Here is a 16,965-nt window from a genome sequence, read left to right as displayed (position 1 = left end):
AGCAGGATGGTATATCGGTCCTTGAGACAGGAGATTGTCTCGAAGAGGCAGACGCCACGGGGCGTCGACCGCCAGATTCACGAGGTCTGCGTACCAGGACCGGCGAGGCCAGTCCGGTGCCACAAGAATCACCGTGCTGCGTTCCGAGTGTAACCTGCGAAGGAACCTGGACAGCAACTGAATCGGTGGAAACGCGTACATCAGCCTGTACTGATGCCACGGGGCCACTAACGCGTCCGACGCGTCTGCCCGAGGGTCGCGCGTCCTTGCCACGAACCTTGTTGTTGAGACGAGAACAGGTCCACATCTGGAAGACCCCACTTCGCGCACAACATCTGGAAGACAGCCGGGTGGAGAGACCATTCCCCCTGATCCAGGGTCTGGCGACTCAGTCCGCCTGCCAGTTCTCCACCCCTGGAATGTGAACCGCCGTTATCGCCGGGACATGAGTCTCGGCCCAAGACAGAATGCCGGCCACTTCTCGAGCCGCTCGGGCACTCCTGGTGCCCCCTTGGTGGTTGATGTAGGCCACCGCCGTGGCATTGTCCGTCTGCACCCGAACCGGGCAGCCCTGCAGCCGGTCCGTCCAGCGATGAAGACAGAGATTTATCGCACGCAATTCCAGAATGTTGATCGGAAGGGAAGACTCCCCCTCCGACCAAGTTCCCTGGGCGGACAGAACGCCCAGAACACCACCCCAGCCCGACAGGCTGGCGTCCGTGGTGATCACCGTCCACGAGATAGGACGAAACGACTTGCCCCCGGACACCATCGGGGACTGGAGCCACCACAGAAGGTCTCTTCTGGTGCGATGACTCAACGAGATTTGAAGATCCAGAGATTGAGGTCGCCCGTCCCACATGGACAGGATTTCCGCTTGGAGACCCCGCGTGTGAAACTGGGCGAAGGGAATCGCCTCGAAGGCCGAGACCATCAATCCCAGACATCTCATGCACGTCCGCAGAGACGAGTGCGGAACGTCCCTGAGGGACCTGACTTCCTCCTGAAGAGTTCTGAGTTTGTCTTCCGGCAGGAAGACCTTCGCCTGCACCGAGTCCAGAATCATTCCCAGGTAGGGAAGACGAACCGACGGACTCAGTGTCGACTTTGCAGGAGTTTGGTTGGACGATAAATTTTCCAGAGTTTGCATCGTGACAGACAGGTCCTTCTCCAGACCCTGGCTGGTCGCAGACCGAACCAGAATGTCGTCCAGATACCCCAGGACAGAAATGCCCTGGGCCCTCAATAATGCCAGAACCGGTGCAAGCACCTTGGTGAAGACCCGCGGAGCCGAGGCGAGACCAAAGGGCAACGCCACGAACTGGTAGCGATCCTCCGCAATGGCAAATCGAAGGTACCTCTGGTGACCCTCGAAAATGGGGATGTGAAGATACGCATCCTTCAAATCGATGGAGGCCATGAATTCCCCCGGAACCAGGGCAGCCACCACCGACCGCAGGGATTCCATGCGGAACTAGCGAACCCGCACAGAGCGGTTCAGAGCCTTCAAGTCCAGAATTGGACGAACCTTGCCCTCCTTTCTGGGCACGGTGAACAGATTGGAATAAAACCCCCGAAATCTGTCCCGATGAGGCACCGGAACTACCACTCCCTGAGCCCTCAGGTCCCGCACCGCCAGGTGCAGGTCCCGTAAACGCTCTGGAGACAGTTGAAGATTTGAGGGAAAAAAATCTGCTCTCCGGCCGAGAGAGAAACTCGATCTTGTAACCAGATCGAACGATCTCCTGAACCCATCTGTCCCGCACGCGGGCCAACCAGGGTTGAAGAAAACCGAGCAAGCGTCCCCCCACCCCAAAACTGGGTGAGGGCGCCCCTTCAGGCCTCACTGTTATGGGCTGCGGATCCGGATTGACCGGATTTCTGTTTTCCAGACCAGGGCTTCTTCTGAGAGCCTTGACCTTTGAACGGTTTGCCCTTGTAGTGCGACCGAAAGGCACGAAAGGACCCCTGAGGGGGCCGAAAATTAGCATGCTTCTTCCCAGAAGCCCCCTTAGCCTTGGGGATATGGGGCAAGAGAGTGCTCTTACCTCCGGTGATCCCCTTAATCAACACATCCAAGGACTCCCCAAAAAGGCGAGACCCATCATAAGGCAGATTGGCTAAGGTCTTACGTGAAGACTGGTCCACCGACCAACATTTCAACCAAACCAGGCGGCGAGACAACACCGCCACGCTGTGCACACGTGCAGCCAACGGGACTAGGTCCAAGTACGCATCACACAGATACATGACACCCTGGTGGATTTGATCCACCAAATCCAGGGTCGCCGGCGAGGCCGAATCGGCCACTAGGACGCGCCTAAGCATCTGCGTCCAACTTGCGACCGCCTGGGCCGCCATGAGAGAGGCAAACAGAGCCTTAAGCATAGAACCCGTAACAGAATAAGTATGACGGGCAAGAGACTCCAATCTCCTATCCGTGGCATCACGGAACACAGGGGAATCCTCTGCAGGAATCGCAGTGGATTTGTTTAAAACCGCAATTGCGTGATCCACTGGGGGTGGCACACACCACCTTTCATCAGTGGAAGGCGAGAAAGGATAACGCAGCTTGAACCTACTTGGTACAGCAAAAGGTTTGCGCAGATTGCGCCATTGTTCCTTAACAGCGCGCTGAAAATCATCATTGCAGGGAAAAACCTGCGGCGTCCTGCGTTTTCTCTGCGTCCCATAAGCAGCCAAGGCAGCGGGGGGACACACTTCATCCTGCAAACGCAGCGTTTGTTTTATGGAAGCAATCAATTCATCCATGATTGCAAGCTCTTCAGGCGAGCCAGGGGGAGAATTATCAACCCCTTCAACTTCAACCTCCACCTCGGACCCCACTAGATCCAGGGAGGAGCGGGACCCCGATAAGGAGGCCCCCGCTATAACAGCCCCATCACCTTCACCCTCAGAATCAGAGGAAAGAGAAACTCTGGGTCTTTTAGTAGATTGAGCAGCCACCAGCATCTGCACCTGAGCAGCAAGGCCAGCCACAATAGTGGCTAAATCCCCCCCTGGGGGGGAAACAGCGGTCCCCTGGCTTTCCACCAAGGCGGTAGGAAATTTGCCCTCCTGAGAATCCATTGCCCCTATTACAAATGCTGGATAAGAAAGGGTTAACTGCCCCTTTAACAAGCGCGGCGAGCGCAGCCCACCGCACCACACACAAGCACAATGAGACCCCCACAGGGACAATAAAAACTGACACAGGCAATGGATAGGAAGGATATAACCTGAGGAGACCCTCGCCGCTGCTGCTGCCTCGATCGGTGTTCCTGGAGAAGAGGAAGTGATGCTGCCAGGGCGCTCTATGAAAGCCTATGTGAGGCTACAAGAAAATGGCCGCCATGCATGTAGAACATGCGGCCGGAGCGAGAGTAGGCAAAATGGCGCCGTTTGGCGCCGAAACCGCCGCTCCACAGTACAGTAATGCACACGTCATTATAAAAAAACATGTCAGATCGCCGCAGCGATCGCTGCATAGTGCCCAAACATGCCCCACAGCACACAGCTTCTCACACTGACAAGGCTGACACACACAGTGTCACACAGCTCCCCCCCCTTGCAGCCCACAGCATGCAGCCGAGTGATAGGGAGACAAACAGTGTGAACAGAGGCAGGTTACACAGTCCCAGACTGACACCCCCCCAGACAGACAGGTCCCCACATAGATACACTTACCTCACAATGGCGTGGGGGACTCGCACAGGCGAACAAGCCGCTGCACATGAGGCAGGGAGAGTCGCATACAAGACGCACAGAATGGGGGTTAAGAAACCGCACAGCGTCCAGTAAGGTAGCCACCTCACCAAGCATCCCTGCACCGAACAGGGATGGGTCGTTCACTGTGCCAGGAGCGTTACCTGGCTGAACGCTCGATGGCAGGCTGGGAAGCCACTGACCCACGACCTGCGACCAGGGGGGATCAGCCCGAGACCCAGCCCGCATGATCCTCTTCATCCGAAGAACTAACTAACGCTGACAAAAAGAACAGCTAAGTAAAGGTAGAGAGAAAACTCAAACAAAAAATCAAAAAAGAAGAAAGAGTCTGGGGCACAAAGCCCCAGCACAGAGAGCCAGCCACTCCTGACAAGCTAGACATTGAAACTGAGATATGGTTGCAGGAAGTAGGAGGGTATTGACTGAGGGGACCACCCCTTGAGGGTGGGATATGTTAAAACCTTCGGAGCAAAGTCTAATACCCCATATGTGACGAATATGAAGAGGCGGCGACTGTCGGAGGACGTAAGAGAAAGTAATTTTCGATTTTCGGCGAAGGGCATCCTGAATTTTCGCAGGGAAGCCCAAAGACTCACACCACACAATATACGCTTTTCTTGTAGGATGATAAATCTTCCTAGAAGACGCTTTCCTCGCTTTAGGCAGAGTGGGCATCACTGAAGCAGACAATCCCCTGTCCTTCAGCACCTGGCTTTCAACAGCCAAGCCTAAAAAGCCAGCGACCGTAAAGCAGGATGGAAGATTGGCCCTTGAGACAATAGATCCTCCCTGAGAGGAAGTCTCCAAGGAGTGTCTACGACTACTAGCCTGACCAGTTCGGCGTACCAAGCTCGGCGAGGCCAGTCCGGAGCAACAAGAATGACCGGAATCCCTTCCGCCTCGATCCTGCGAAGAAGTCTTGGCAGCAACTTGAGAGGAGGAAAGGCAGACAAGCAGCTGATACTGACTGCCATGGTGCCACCAGTGCATCTGCCAGAGGGTCCCAGGGGGCAAGCCACAAAACTCTGCACTATCCTGTTGATGCAACGCCAACTGATCCACATCTGGAGCGCCCCAACGAAGGCACAACTGCTGGACACCTCCAGATGTAGGGACCATTCCCCTGCATCCAAGGCCTGTTTACTGAGGTAATCTGCCTGCCAATTTTCCACACCTGGAATGTGAACAGCAGAGAGAGATGGAACAACACGCTCTGCCCAACAAAGAATGCCTGTCACTTCCAAGGCCTTGGTGTCCCCTTAGTAAATGACATAAGCCACAGCCATGGCATAGTCAGATTGAATGCGCACTGGACAGCCTGCAGGTGCCCGGTCCAGTGAACTAGGCAAAGCTGGATCGCTCTCCGCTCCAGGACATGGATTGTTAACCTGGATTCCTCCAGGGACCATACTTCCTGAGCAGAGAACCTGCCAAGGACTCCTCCCCACTCGGACAGGCTCGCATCCATGGTGACAATTGTCCTTTATAAGGGGGAGGAAGGATTTCCTGCTTGGACATCGGGGACCAAAGCCAGCAGATCAGGGACTCCCTAGTCACCTGGCTCAGCTGGATCCGAATGTCCAGAGAGTTTGGATTCTAGTTCCATTTGAGAAAGATTGCCTTCTGGAGGATCCTCGTGAGGGATTGAGCAAAAAGGGACCGCCTCAAAAAGACGACACCATCAGTCCCAGAACTTGCATGCATGTTCAAAGGGACATCCATGTGCTGGACAGCTGAACCGTAGTCTGAAGTTTCAAGAGTTTTTCCGGAGGGAGAAACACCCTGGCCAAAGTCAGGCCCAGATAGTCCAGTCTCATGGAAGGGACCAGGGACGACTTCTGAAGGTTCAGAGCCCACCCGATCTCCTCCAGAGTTCTCATGGCAACTTACAAATTTGTTGTCAGCACTGTAGGGGACACCGCAAGGAGAAGCAGATCGGCCAGGAACCCAGAACCGATACACCCCGCTGTTGCAACAGCACCAGGACCTGAGCCAACACCTTTGTGAAGATCCGAGGAGCAGAGGCGAGACCAAAGGGTAACGCCACAAACTGATAGTAATCCTCTCCCATGGCAAAAAACGGAGAACCCGTTGGTGTCCTGCACATAACGGTATGTGAATGTAGGCATCTTTGATGTTTATGGAGGCCAGGAATCCCCCTGATGTAGGGAAACCAACATTGTGCAAACCAATACCATCTTGAATTTTTGATTTACACGGAACCATCCAGGGCCATCAGGTCCAGCCTTGTTGAACCAGATCCTGTACTGCCCCAGAGAGCGCCAGCAATGCGATCCGGGGACAGATGTACATTGGGAGGGAAAACCTTACCAGAGAAACTTATCGAAACTCTATCTTGTAACTGGACTGCATGACCTCCTGAACCAAGCTGTCTGGGATCAAGGCCAGGCCAGGTCAGAGAACCGGCAAAGACGCCCCCCCACCCCAGATACGGGTGAGGACGCACCTTCAGGCCGAGTAGGCCTTGTCTGCAGGGCTGGAAAAAAAACAATCTTTTGTTTGCCAGACCAGGATTGCTTGGAGCCCCCCGAAGAAGTCTTGAAGGATTTTGCTTCGATTGTCCACGAGGGACGAAGAAACTGGTTGTAAGCTGAAAAGAAAGGACCTTATCGCCGACTAGGGTCCTGACCCCCGTTAGGCTGTGGAAGAAAAGTACTCTACACCCCCCCCCCCCGTGAGACCGAATACAATGTCATCCAGGGCAGCGCCAAACAGGCGATCCTCTTTTGCAAGTAAAAAGGGAGAGCCTTCTTAGAAGTTTTATCCGCAGACGAATACTTCAGCCAAGTATACGCCGGATAAAACACTGACGTAACCGACAGGTGACCCAATGAAGAAGCCATGTCCAGCGCGGCATCGCAAACAAATTGCAGCCCCTGCGCCAGCTGGTCCAACAGCTCCCCCAAGGCAGGAGGGACTTGCTCCTCACCAAGTCACTGCATTGGAACTCTGCCCATCAGGCAGAGTCTGCGTGGCAAAGGCAATCGTAAAGACTGTTCTCAGTGCAGATCTCACCAGGGAGTACACTTCTTTACCAGAGACTCCTCAAAAGGGTAACGTCTAGCAAGCCGCTTAGACACCCCAGGGGAACGTCTGGGACCGTCCCATTCTTTTATGAGCATGCTAGCTAAATAAGCTGGGAAGGGAAAAATAATTTCCAGTCCGGATGGCATGCGAGTGCAAACTCAACCTGCGCCACAGTCGCAGCAGCCGCTGCGTCCTCCAAATTGCAGGATGTCTCGCACAAAAACAGCCAGTGCATCCACCAGCGCCTTATCTTGTGTGGCAGGGGAGGTAGAAATGTCAACCTCATTATCTGAGAAGGCTGGGCGCGAGGTAACAGACCCGGCAGGCCCTGAATTCAATAGGCAGCAGCATGCATGGCCATGTGCATTTAGATACTATTGGTTCCCACACCCATAAGCACTTTATGAATGGAGGCTAGGTAGCTGAATAAAAATATTTGTCTCATTCATTTATAGATGCAGTTTTGTTGAGGGAACAGCTAGTACAAGGGGCTTCTCTATTCTGCATTATAAAGTTTACATGTTGTTTCTTTGACCCCCAACACCACTTGGTGAAAATGGAAGTAAAAGAACCCTGTGCAAGAAAAACCTTTAACTTACTAGTCCTGTTGAGTGGTTAAAGCAGTATTAAAACCAAAGCAAACACCAATTCTTAGATGCGATGGTACATTAGGTTTCTTTTAAAGGCTTTATTTCTTCTATTTTCATCTGGTGGTCCAGCCAGTAAGTGTTTCTCAAAAGAACAAGCTCTCTTCCAGATGTATGTTTATAGGGTGGAGACAAATTAACTCTGGCAGAGGTGCTTACAATGATCATTCATATAAAACCTTTACCCTAAAAAAAAAAAAAAAAAAAATAGGTTTGCTGCAACTGATAAAGTGTGAGCTGGAGTTTAGCATAATTTTGTTAGTATATTTAAATCAGCTAGTGCATTTAGCACTACCCTCACCCTCAGACAGATAATGCTGCCGTTTCCTTTGCCCCCTGTATTCATTCTTCTAGAGTGGGGGCACAGGTGGTCTGCTACTGGCCTGATGACAGATGGAAAAAAAAAAAAAAAAAGGGAGAAAAAGCCAAAGCCACACAACTGATTTTCAAATCCAAAGTGTACACAGTACATACTGCGCTCCTAGGAGATATGCAAAGTCCCTTGGAATCCATCAACAGGGTAGAGGAATGGATGAGGCAACTGGATGGATGGCTAAACAGGAGAATGGACCGAGACTGGAACCTCTGCAGCTCCCGCAAAAGATCTGGGTAAGAATAGGATCACCTCAATGTAGAAGAAAATTAATAGCAGGACGCAGAGGTCAGTATCAAATAAAAAATACTTTATTAAAATAAGCAGCACACTTACATTAAAGTTAGCATGAAACTGCACAGATAGGGAACCCCTGACACCAAGCAGCTGTAATCAGTTTGAGGCTCTAGGCATTACTGAGTAAACAGACTGAAGATGACAGGGAGCCATCCAGCCCAAAGTATGGATATTAGCGATAGAATTCTAGGCTGCACACGAAGAGGACAGCTGTCAAAATGCCTGGTGGATGTCAGAGGGGGTGTTCATGACAGGTTTCCAGGTTACTTTGCCCTCTTCTTCAAATCCACCAGGCATTTTGACAGCTGTCATCCTCACGTGCAGCCTAGAACGACACCACTTATATCCATACTTTGAGCTGGATAGCTTCCTGTCATCTTCGGTCTGTTTTCTTGATGATGCCTACAGCCTCATAATGATTACAGCTGCTTAGTCTCAGGTGTTTCCTATCCATGTTTTTATGTGCTAACTTCAATGTAAGTGTGCTGCTTATTTTAATAAAGTGTTTATTATTATTTGATACTGACCTCAGCGCACCGTTATTCGTTTTTTTTCTACAACTGAGATTTATACTGCAGTATTATGCATGTTGAATGTGTCAGGGGGAAAATAAAAATAAAAAACACCACACTACAAAACTGCTGGTGCAGATAAAATTAAAAAAAGGGAAACTGTTTGTTTAACCACTTCCCACCGCCCACTGTCAATCGATGGCGGAGCGGAACAGCTACTTTTTTGGGACGCCGTCATGACTAGGATGCGGCGCGAACCCAATCTTGGTAAAGAGACAATGATTTGGCTCTTTACCCATGTGATCGGCTGTGTCCAATCACAGCCGGTCACATGTAAATGAGGAAGTGCTATTTATCGGCTCTCCTCACACTGTCAGTGTGGTGAAGAGAGCCGATCAGCGGCTCCTCCTCAAGGGGAACCTAGAAAAGGTAATAAGGGCACTGATCATCAGTGCCCCGTTTACAGAAAAGCTCAAAAACAGTGCCCAGTGTCGCCCCTCAGTGTGGCATATTAGTACCTCCTCCTCGGGCAGTGCAGCCTATCAGTGAAGGAGAAAAATTACTTATTTTCAAAATTTACGCACAGAAAATAAGAAACTTTTTTTTTCCAAACTTTTCTGTCTTTTCTTTTTGTAAGAAATAAACTTAGTGGTGATTAGATATCACCAAAAAAAGCTCTATTTGCGTGAAAAAAAGTGATAAAAATTTCATATGGGTATAGTGTAGCATGACCGCGCAATTGTCACTGAAAATTGGCCTGGGGTGAAAGTGCACTGTATTGAAGTAGTAACTTTTTTTTTTTAAAAGTTAACATTTTTTTCTTCAAATTAATTCAAAATTAACTGCAGATTTCATGACTGTCTTGAGAGAATACTGAAAACTGGATTTTACCAATACAGAATGTCAAGATTCACAACTGCACCAAAGAACATATACATCAAACCTTGTATTTGGAGAATGCACCTAACAGGTCCTCAGTTTGTTTTTTTTCTTAAGGTTACTAGCACATGGTACTGACATGTGAACATAAGATTCCTGGCAGAAAATTCCTGCATTAAAACGCAAGAATGGGCTGTATAGTAAAATGAGAGCATAGGCATGTAAATAATTCTAGCTTTTCTTGGGGGTGGGTCTTATATACAGCAAGGCTCATTAAAAGCAATCGTTTGCGTGTTTTTTTTTTAAACAGCCCTAATAGCTAAAAACATGGCATTTTTAGACATCCATGTGCAAGAGCCCTGAATCTGTGCCTAGACTATGCACACTAAAATGTCTACATATGCTAAACAGAGCAAAAACTCTAACCCAAGACCGAATTCACCTCTGTTGCTATAGGTATAGTCGAGAAAATAATCTTCAAAGTTTACAACAGATATACAGATATCTCGGGAATATAGGTGCCACAAATGTGGGCCCTTCATCGAGCCACAGTATTTAATGCACACAAACGGTGATCTACACCAAGTTGATGGCTCCAATGACCTATTGGTGCAACACAAAGCAAAAATAATAGTCACCAGTCCTGAATGGGATGAGGTACGGACAAAATCAGTTTGAAATAGTAGTATAGGTAATCTGCAGTGCTTGCAGTTCTGCTATAAAAATACTTGAAGTGTCAAACTTGTGGCTAATCACAAGAAGAAGCAAAGTGCACTGAATAGTGCATGAAAAACAAAAAGCTGCACTCAAAAGCGGAGTTGCAGATTTTGTATCCAGGTATATATTTAATCTGAATACAAGTAACTGCAATGATATGTGCTGTTTTACGAACATGTAAACTACATTCAGGCATTAAAGTGGAGCTTCACCCAAAAGTCTTATGGGACAGCTTTAAAAAAATCCCCTACTGACCTCGGTAGCTGCAGGCACTGTAAAGCAAATCATCCTCAATTTACAGCTGAAACTCTGTCATTGATGTTGACTTCTAAGCTACCCAGCTCACCACTTTCCACAGTGACTTAATAGCTTTTTAATCTCTCATTACCACATGAGCAGGTGTTCTGGAAGGGGGAAAGAACAAAGGATAAAGTTCACCTTTCTCTATATTACACACATATTTATGGTGCAACATGCTGAGCATCTGCCTCCTCTCCCCCAATCCATTTCCTCCTTGTGACGACGGGTTGGGGATCTTCTGAACAAAAAATTAGTAACTAGCCTTCGCAGTGAGGTACACATGGAATGGCAACAGACATCACAATTTGTTTTTTTTGCAGGCTGGCAGATAAGCGTGCTGGGAAATCTTTTGTTTGGGCTGAAGATCTTCTCCCTGGACCCACTGTCACAACTTGAACACAGCACGGCCATGTTACTCAGAGTCCTGTAAATGAATGCTTAAAAGTACCACCAGCCTTTTACAACTGATTGTTTGTAGTTCTCATTAAAATGTGAGGGTGCTGGCAAGTGCTCTTGTAGTCCATTAAAGTGGTTCTAAAGGTAGTTTTTTTTTTTATCCTAATGCATTCTATGCATGCAGCAGCCTCTCATACTTACCTGAGCCCCATCTAGATCCAGCGATGTTGCACAAGAGACTCGGCTGTCCAAGACTCTCCCTCCTGACTGGTAAGACCCAGCAGCAGGCACCATTAGCTTCCGCTGCTGTCAAATTCAGTGAGCCAATGAGGAGACAGGTGGCAGGGCGGAACTAAAAAAAAATAAAAACAAGAGAAAGGAGCAGTGACCTAGTGCAATATCATAAAAAATGTATTGGAAAATTAAAATGAATGCTATAAATTATACTCACAAATTTGTGCTGAAAAACATGCATATAAGAACTCCTTTTGCAATTTAGGAGAGCTCCAGGAGAGAGATGCAGGACGACTGGAAGGCGTCCGTGCTGATAAGGCCAACGCGTTTCAAGGGAGAACCCTCTTCATTAGAGCCTCTAGCATTCCTTTGAATTTTCCAATAAATGTCTTATGATATTTCACTATGTCGGTGTGCCTTTTTCTTGTTTTTTTATGTTTTTAGTACATACTGATGCCCATCGTCCTGAGAGGGCAGCAAGTGCCTAGATGCCAGCAACACAGCCTTCCATATAATGCAACACTTGAGCGCAGGAGATTTTACTTGTTTTTGGCGGGGCGGAACTGTGGCTCTGTGCCTGAATGGACACACAGAGCAGTGGCTTGGGTGCCTCCATAGAAGGCTGCTTGCTGTGGGGGCAATCGGCTGGAGCCAGGAGCGACAGCGAGGGACCTGAAAAGAGGGGGATCTGGGCTGCTCTGTGCAAAACCACCACTTCTGAGAGCAGGCAAGTATAACACGTTTGTTAATTTTAACCAAACAAAATAATATGAAACTTTAGGATCACTTTGAGCTTTCTAGTCTTCAGTAACTGCCTGCCCATATGGGAGGTAAAGGCAGAAAATGTACTGACAGCCTGCAAGAATCTGACATTGCACCTGCGATCTACTGATGGCAGATGCAATGCTATACAAATAAAAAAAAATACATGAAGATTATGCAATATTTTTACCTGCAAAAAAATAAAATAAAAAAGGGCATTTTTTTTAGGTGAACCTATTCTTTAAATTACCTCAGAATTCCTGCAGCTAGATTTCACAATGAATAGGTCAGCAATACATTCAGCTACAATGAGCAGGGCTTATTTTAAAGGGTGCTTTCACTTCTGCAGTGAAATTTGAGAAAACACCACTATATGTTTGTCTGAATTAAAGGCCACTGTACTTCCAGGCCTTAATGAGAAATGTTTTTGGTCCATTTTTTGTAATTGATAGTTTACGTTAAATACGCTAATCGTTAGTTTTGGTTTTCTGTATATTAATGTTTTATAACATGCTATATTAGGGGGTAAACAAAAGGTTACTATAAATCAATTATGTGATGTGTGGGTTTCATGGTGGTGCCCGACTGTAAGGTATTAGGCGGGATTGGACACTTGTGTTTTGGACTCAATTCCATACCTTCAACACTAGAAGCTTTTGATCAATCTGCCTACTTGCCACTTATATTTTCTGGCCTGTGGGGATCCTATTTGTGGAAGGACAATAGTATTTGCAGATAGCGTTTTTGCAATCCAATCTGGAGCACTCTTGGAAGTGTCTGAACTTTCAGTCCATGCATGTAACATGGCTCTTTAGCGGGAGAGAGGGGCCAGTAGGCCCTTCCCTCTCTCCCTGGGGAGGATGGTGGACCCTAGCTGGACTAACACTTCCTAATGGACAGCCTTATACTCTTGTGCTAATTGTGAGCTTTCAGGGAGCATACTTTATATCGGCTTGTGATGGTGAATATAACATTCCTGATGATTTCATGTATTCCACAGCTGATCTTTGAAGGCAAATTTCCAACTGTCACCTTGTTTCTTTCCTAAAGCCACTTCACCGTTTTGGCATTATGCTTCTGGAACAGGACATTACAGTCTGGACACATTTTTTTGGTGAATAATTGATAAATTATGCAGGTGTTAACATTTAAAGAAAACTTTTCAGATGGGGTCTGTATATAACACTGTGTAAAAGTAATCTATGCATCTGTCTGTATTGTAACATATATTCCCATAATGTTTAAAAAAAATTAAATTCCTTTATATGATATACATGAGTAAATCATTGGATAGTGCATTTCTCTGAACCGGTTTTAAAAGAAGCCTTAAAAACTTAATTTTACAGATTATATAAAAATATTTTTTGGTTTATATTAATCTACACACATATATATATATATATATATATATATATATATATATATATATATATATATATATATATATATATACACACACACATACGCTGATATACATACGCTGGTTTTGTGCAGGAGTGTTGTAGCCCATCACTGCACTAGGTGCATTTTGAACACACCTGATAGGATAAAGCACCTCATATGTGTTGCATTTACACCCATAGCTTTTTTTTTTTAATACAGAAATGTAACGGGGGGCTTTGTAGACCGCCCCAACATTTAATTTATACAGACACAGGAACTCATTTATTCATCACAGGTGATCTTATCGATAGTAGAACACTGCCAGCATTGTTAGACCCCGTTCACACTGGGGCGATACGACTTGCCGGGGCGACCTCACAGGTCGCGGTGCGCAGCTCGCACCGCGACCTCGGAGCGGCCGGCACGGACTTCATAACATTGAAGTCTATGCAGGTCGCCCCAAAGAAGCTCCGGACCCTTTTTCTAAGTCGGAGCGACTTGTGTCGCTCCTATTAGAACGGGTCCGCAGCTTCTCTATGGCAGGCGACCAGGTCGCCTGACAGGTCGCCCCAGTGTGAACGGGGTCTTAAAGCGTAACTCAATTTTTGGTGAGAAAAAACGCTTCCCCTGTGGGTGATCTATAACATTGCAGGGACTTTAACAAATGTTGTTGCAGATTCCTACCTTTTGTTATTCTGAATAAATTGTGGTTTGTTCCCCTGTGCTGAGTCTAATGGGAGTGGTTTCATAATTATAAATCAGCTGCAGGAAACTAATGAGGAAAGCTGCTGGGCCTGCATCCCTTTAGATGTGTTCCTATTTGAAGTATCTAAACAAGAATTACTTTTTTTTTTTTTTTTTTTTGCAAGGAGTGCCTGAAATCTGACTTGTATCTAAGTGCATTCTGTACACCTCCAGGTAGCCATATTGCATTTTCAGAAAGTTACAGAGGCTGCAGATGGAAAAGGAAAGGTATCTTAATAACATTCAAATACAATATGACCATTGTCACAATTGTATACACTATATTTCTTCATTTTTTGCTATTTTTTCCCCCCACAAAAAAAAAAAAAAAAATGGCTCTGGAAAGAAAAACAGACGTAAACAATAAGAGAAGATTAAAACAGAAAACCTGCCGCTCATCAGACCTAAGCCTGGTTGTTACATGTACGTGTGGCAACTTCAGCCAGCACTGCAAGCCACGACCTCTGAAGCATTTCACCCTGCCTATTGGGGCTTAGGCATATGACTAAACCCTGATGGAAAGGTGAAACGCGTCAGCGGATTAGCTTGCAGCGCAGGCTGAGGCTGCGACACACACACGTAACAACCTGGGTCAGGCCAGGCGAGTGAAGGTTTCTCTTCTCTAATTTCTCATTACTAGATGAGTGATATCCCTGTGCCGGCACCCCTATTCCTACGTACCAATAGGAGAGTCCATCTCTGCTTGGAGCGGCACCCCTAAGCTTAGATGGGTTATTGTAAACAATGAGATCTTTTTATTTTATGCCTTTTGGCCCATTAAACATAACATAGAAAAGTCTGTTTTTTTCATTACCTTTATTGTCTGAATATAGAACTAAGCTTGTCCCAAGCATGTTAGAAGCCATTTATCGTTGACTGTCTCGCTTCCTCCCCTGTAAATTTATTCCAAGCATCAACTATCTTTTTAGTAAAATAATTTCTAAGATTAGCTTTGAATTTTCTTCCAGTTAGTTTGAGGTCATGTTCCCGTGTTCTTGATTACCATAGAAAGTATTGTTATACCTAAGAAAAAAAAAAGGCTTATAAATCTAGGCAGACATTTTATGAGCTGATCACTTTCTGTGCTCTCTGCAGACTGTTAAGATTGCTTCCTTATAAATCTGTCATCTACAAACCACCTCCCCTTATGTTATGGGGGTGTTATATAAATACTCCTATCCCATACCCTTCCTATGGTGACAACGCTCCTCCTCCTAGAAACATGATGGTTGTCACTCTAAAACAGGAAGTGTGTTCCTGGCAGGATCACCTGGTAAAAATAAAAGTGAAAAAAAAAGGTAGCCACCACATCTAAGGAAAGGTAAGCTACAATAAAATTAGTTTTTGTTCTTAGGTTTAGACCAAAAATAGAAATAAAAAAATAAAATGCAAGAACCACCTGGATCTAGGGGCTATGAAAGGAATCTGGAAGCTGACATTCTATGAGTGCTGGTGGGAAAAGACATGTCTCCAACCTGCCCTGACCTCATAAGAGAATATGGCAGCTTCGGGCTCTCCCCCTTCCCTTGTATACAAGGATTATGCATCCTCTGACGCTCCTTCCAAACAATGGAGACCAGGATGAGCAGTGCGAGGCACCAATGCCCCATCCTCCGGTCCATCATCTCTCCCTCCTTTCCAGACAATCTCGTTTCCGGACTAACCGACCAATCACACCGGGCAGGCCGCGGCCTCCACCAATGAGCGGACCCGAGGCGGGGAGAGAGCGGCCTGTGACCGGTACACACGGCAAGTCCTCAGAGCTCCGCTCACTGAGCCAAGAGGGATCGCGGCGCCGCTCTACACACACACAGACCACACTCACCGAGCAGCTCCCCCTCACACACCGTACAGCTCACTCACCTGGTAGTCACGGCGAGCACAAACAGCGTTCAGGGCCACACTACGAAGCCACAACAAAGTATACGCCTCAAAATGAGCCTTCCGTTACAGTATCAGCAACGCCACGGGAGACGAGGGGGGAGGGGCCGGCGGGAACCGAAACAAGATGGCGGAAACAGGAGGAGGGTATTACCACTACCAGCGGGAATGCGCATGCGATTCATGCTCTGGGCACGCCCAGCGTGGAAAAGAAGTGCAGCCAATAGGAAAGGCGAGGGGCGGTGTTAGGCAGCCCGAAGTCATATTTCTTACAGGGCTGCGGCCTATAGGGTTTGACTTGTGCAGTCGAGAGGGCGCCTGTGTTTAGTAGCGGTGTTCCGTCGAATATTGCCTCCAGTCAAAAATTGCATCCGCATTGCGCATGCGTAGTAGTACGTAATGTCAATCCAGCTGATATTCTGATCTGCTGGCGTGACGATGATACTACGCATGCGGAGTTTGTCTGAGGCATTATCCGACAAGAGGCAAACTGCGGAGGGTGTAGAATCTAAATGTCAGATTCTTCCTGTCTCTCTGCGCATGTGCGCGACGGAAAACTATTTTTATTAGGCGGATTGTTGTAATTTGATATTCTTATTGGGAAATTGCGGGAATATGGTCGTTAGTACAGTACATATACACACAGCTCTGAGGGGGACAAATAGAAGTATATCTGTACACCGGATTTAAAGGGGCACTCTGATGCGGACACTGATGTAAAGAGGCACTCCGATGGGGACTCTGATTTAAAGGGACATTCTGATGTAAGGGGGCACTCTGATGGGGACATTGATGTAAAGGGAAACTCTGATGGGGACACTTATGTAAAGGGGAACACTGATGTAAAGAGGCACTCCGATGGGGACTCTGATGTAAGGGGGCACTCTGATGGGGACACTGACATAAAGGGGCACTCTGATGGGGACACTGATGTAAAGAGGCACTCCGATGGGGACTCTGATGTAAAGGGGCACTCTGATGGGGACACTGACATAAAGGGGCACTCTGATGGGGACACTGATGTAAAGAGGCACTCCGATGGGGACTCTGATTTAAAGGGACATTC

The 16,965-nt window shown here is 47.4% G+C and overlaps 1 protein-coding gene across 1 annotated transcript in view; it reads right to left on the bottom strand.

The window, feature by feature from the left end:
- Positions 1–16,064, bottom strand: part of NFYC (nuclear transcription factor Y subunit gamma) — a 94,639-nt gene extending 78,575 nt beyond the window's left edge. The window contains exon 1 of the mRNA XM_082247594.1: positions 15,882–16,064. The gene's annotated coding sequence lies outside the window, so the exon portion shown is untranslated. The remainder of the gene's footprint in view (positions 1–15,881) is intronic.
- Positions 16,065–16,965: the final 901 nt, after the last annotated feature.

Source organism: Pelophylax lessonae (genome assembly GCF_965119305.1).
Source record: "Pelophylax lessonae genome assembly, chromosome: 2".
NCBI classification, from domain to species: domain Eukaryota; kingdom Metazoa; phylum Chordata; class Amphibia; order Anura; family Ranidae; genus Pelophylax; species Pelophylax lessonae.
Note: the sequence above shows the minus strand (reverse complement) of the source record. Positions and strands in the feature narration are given on the sequence as shown.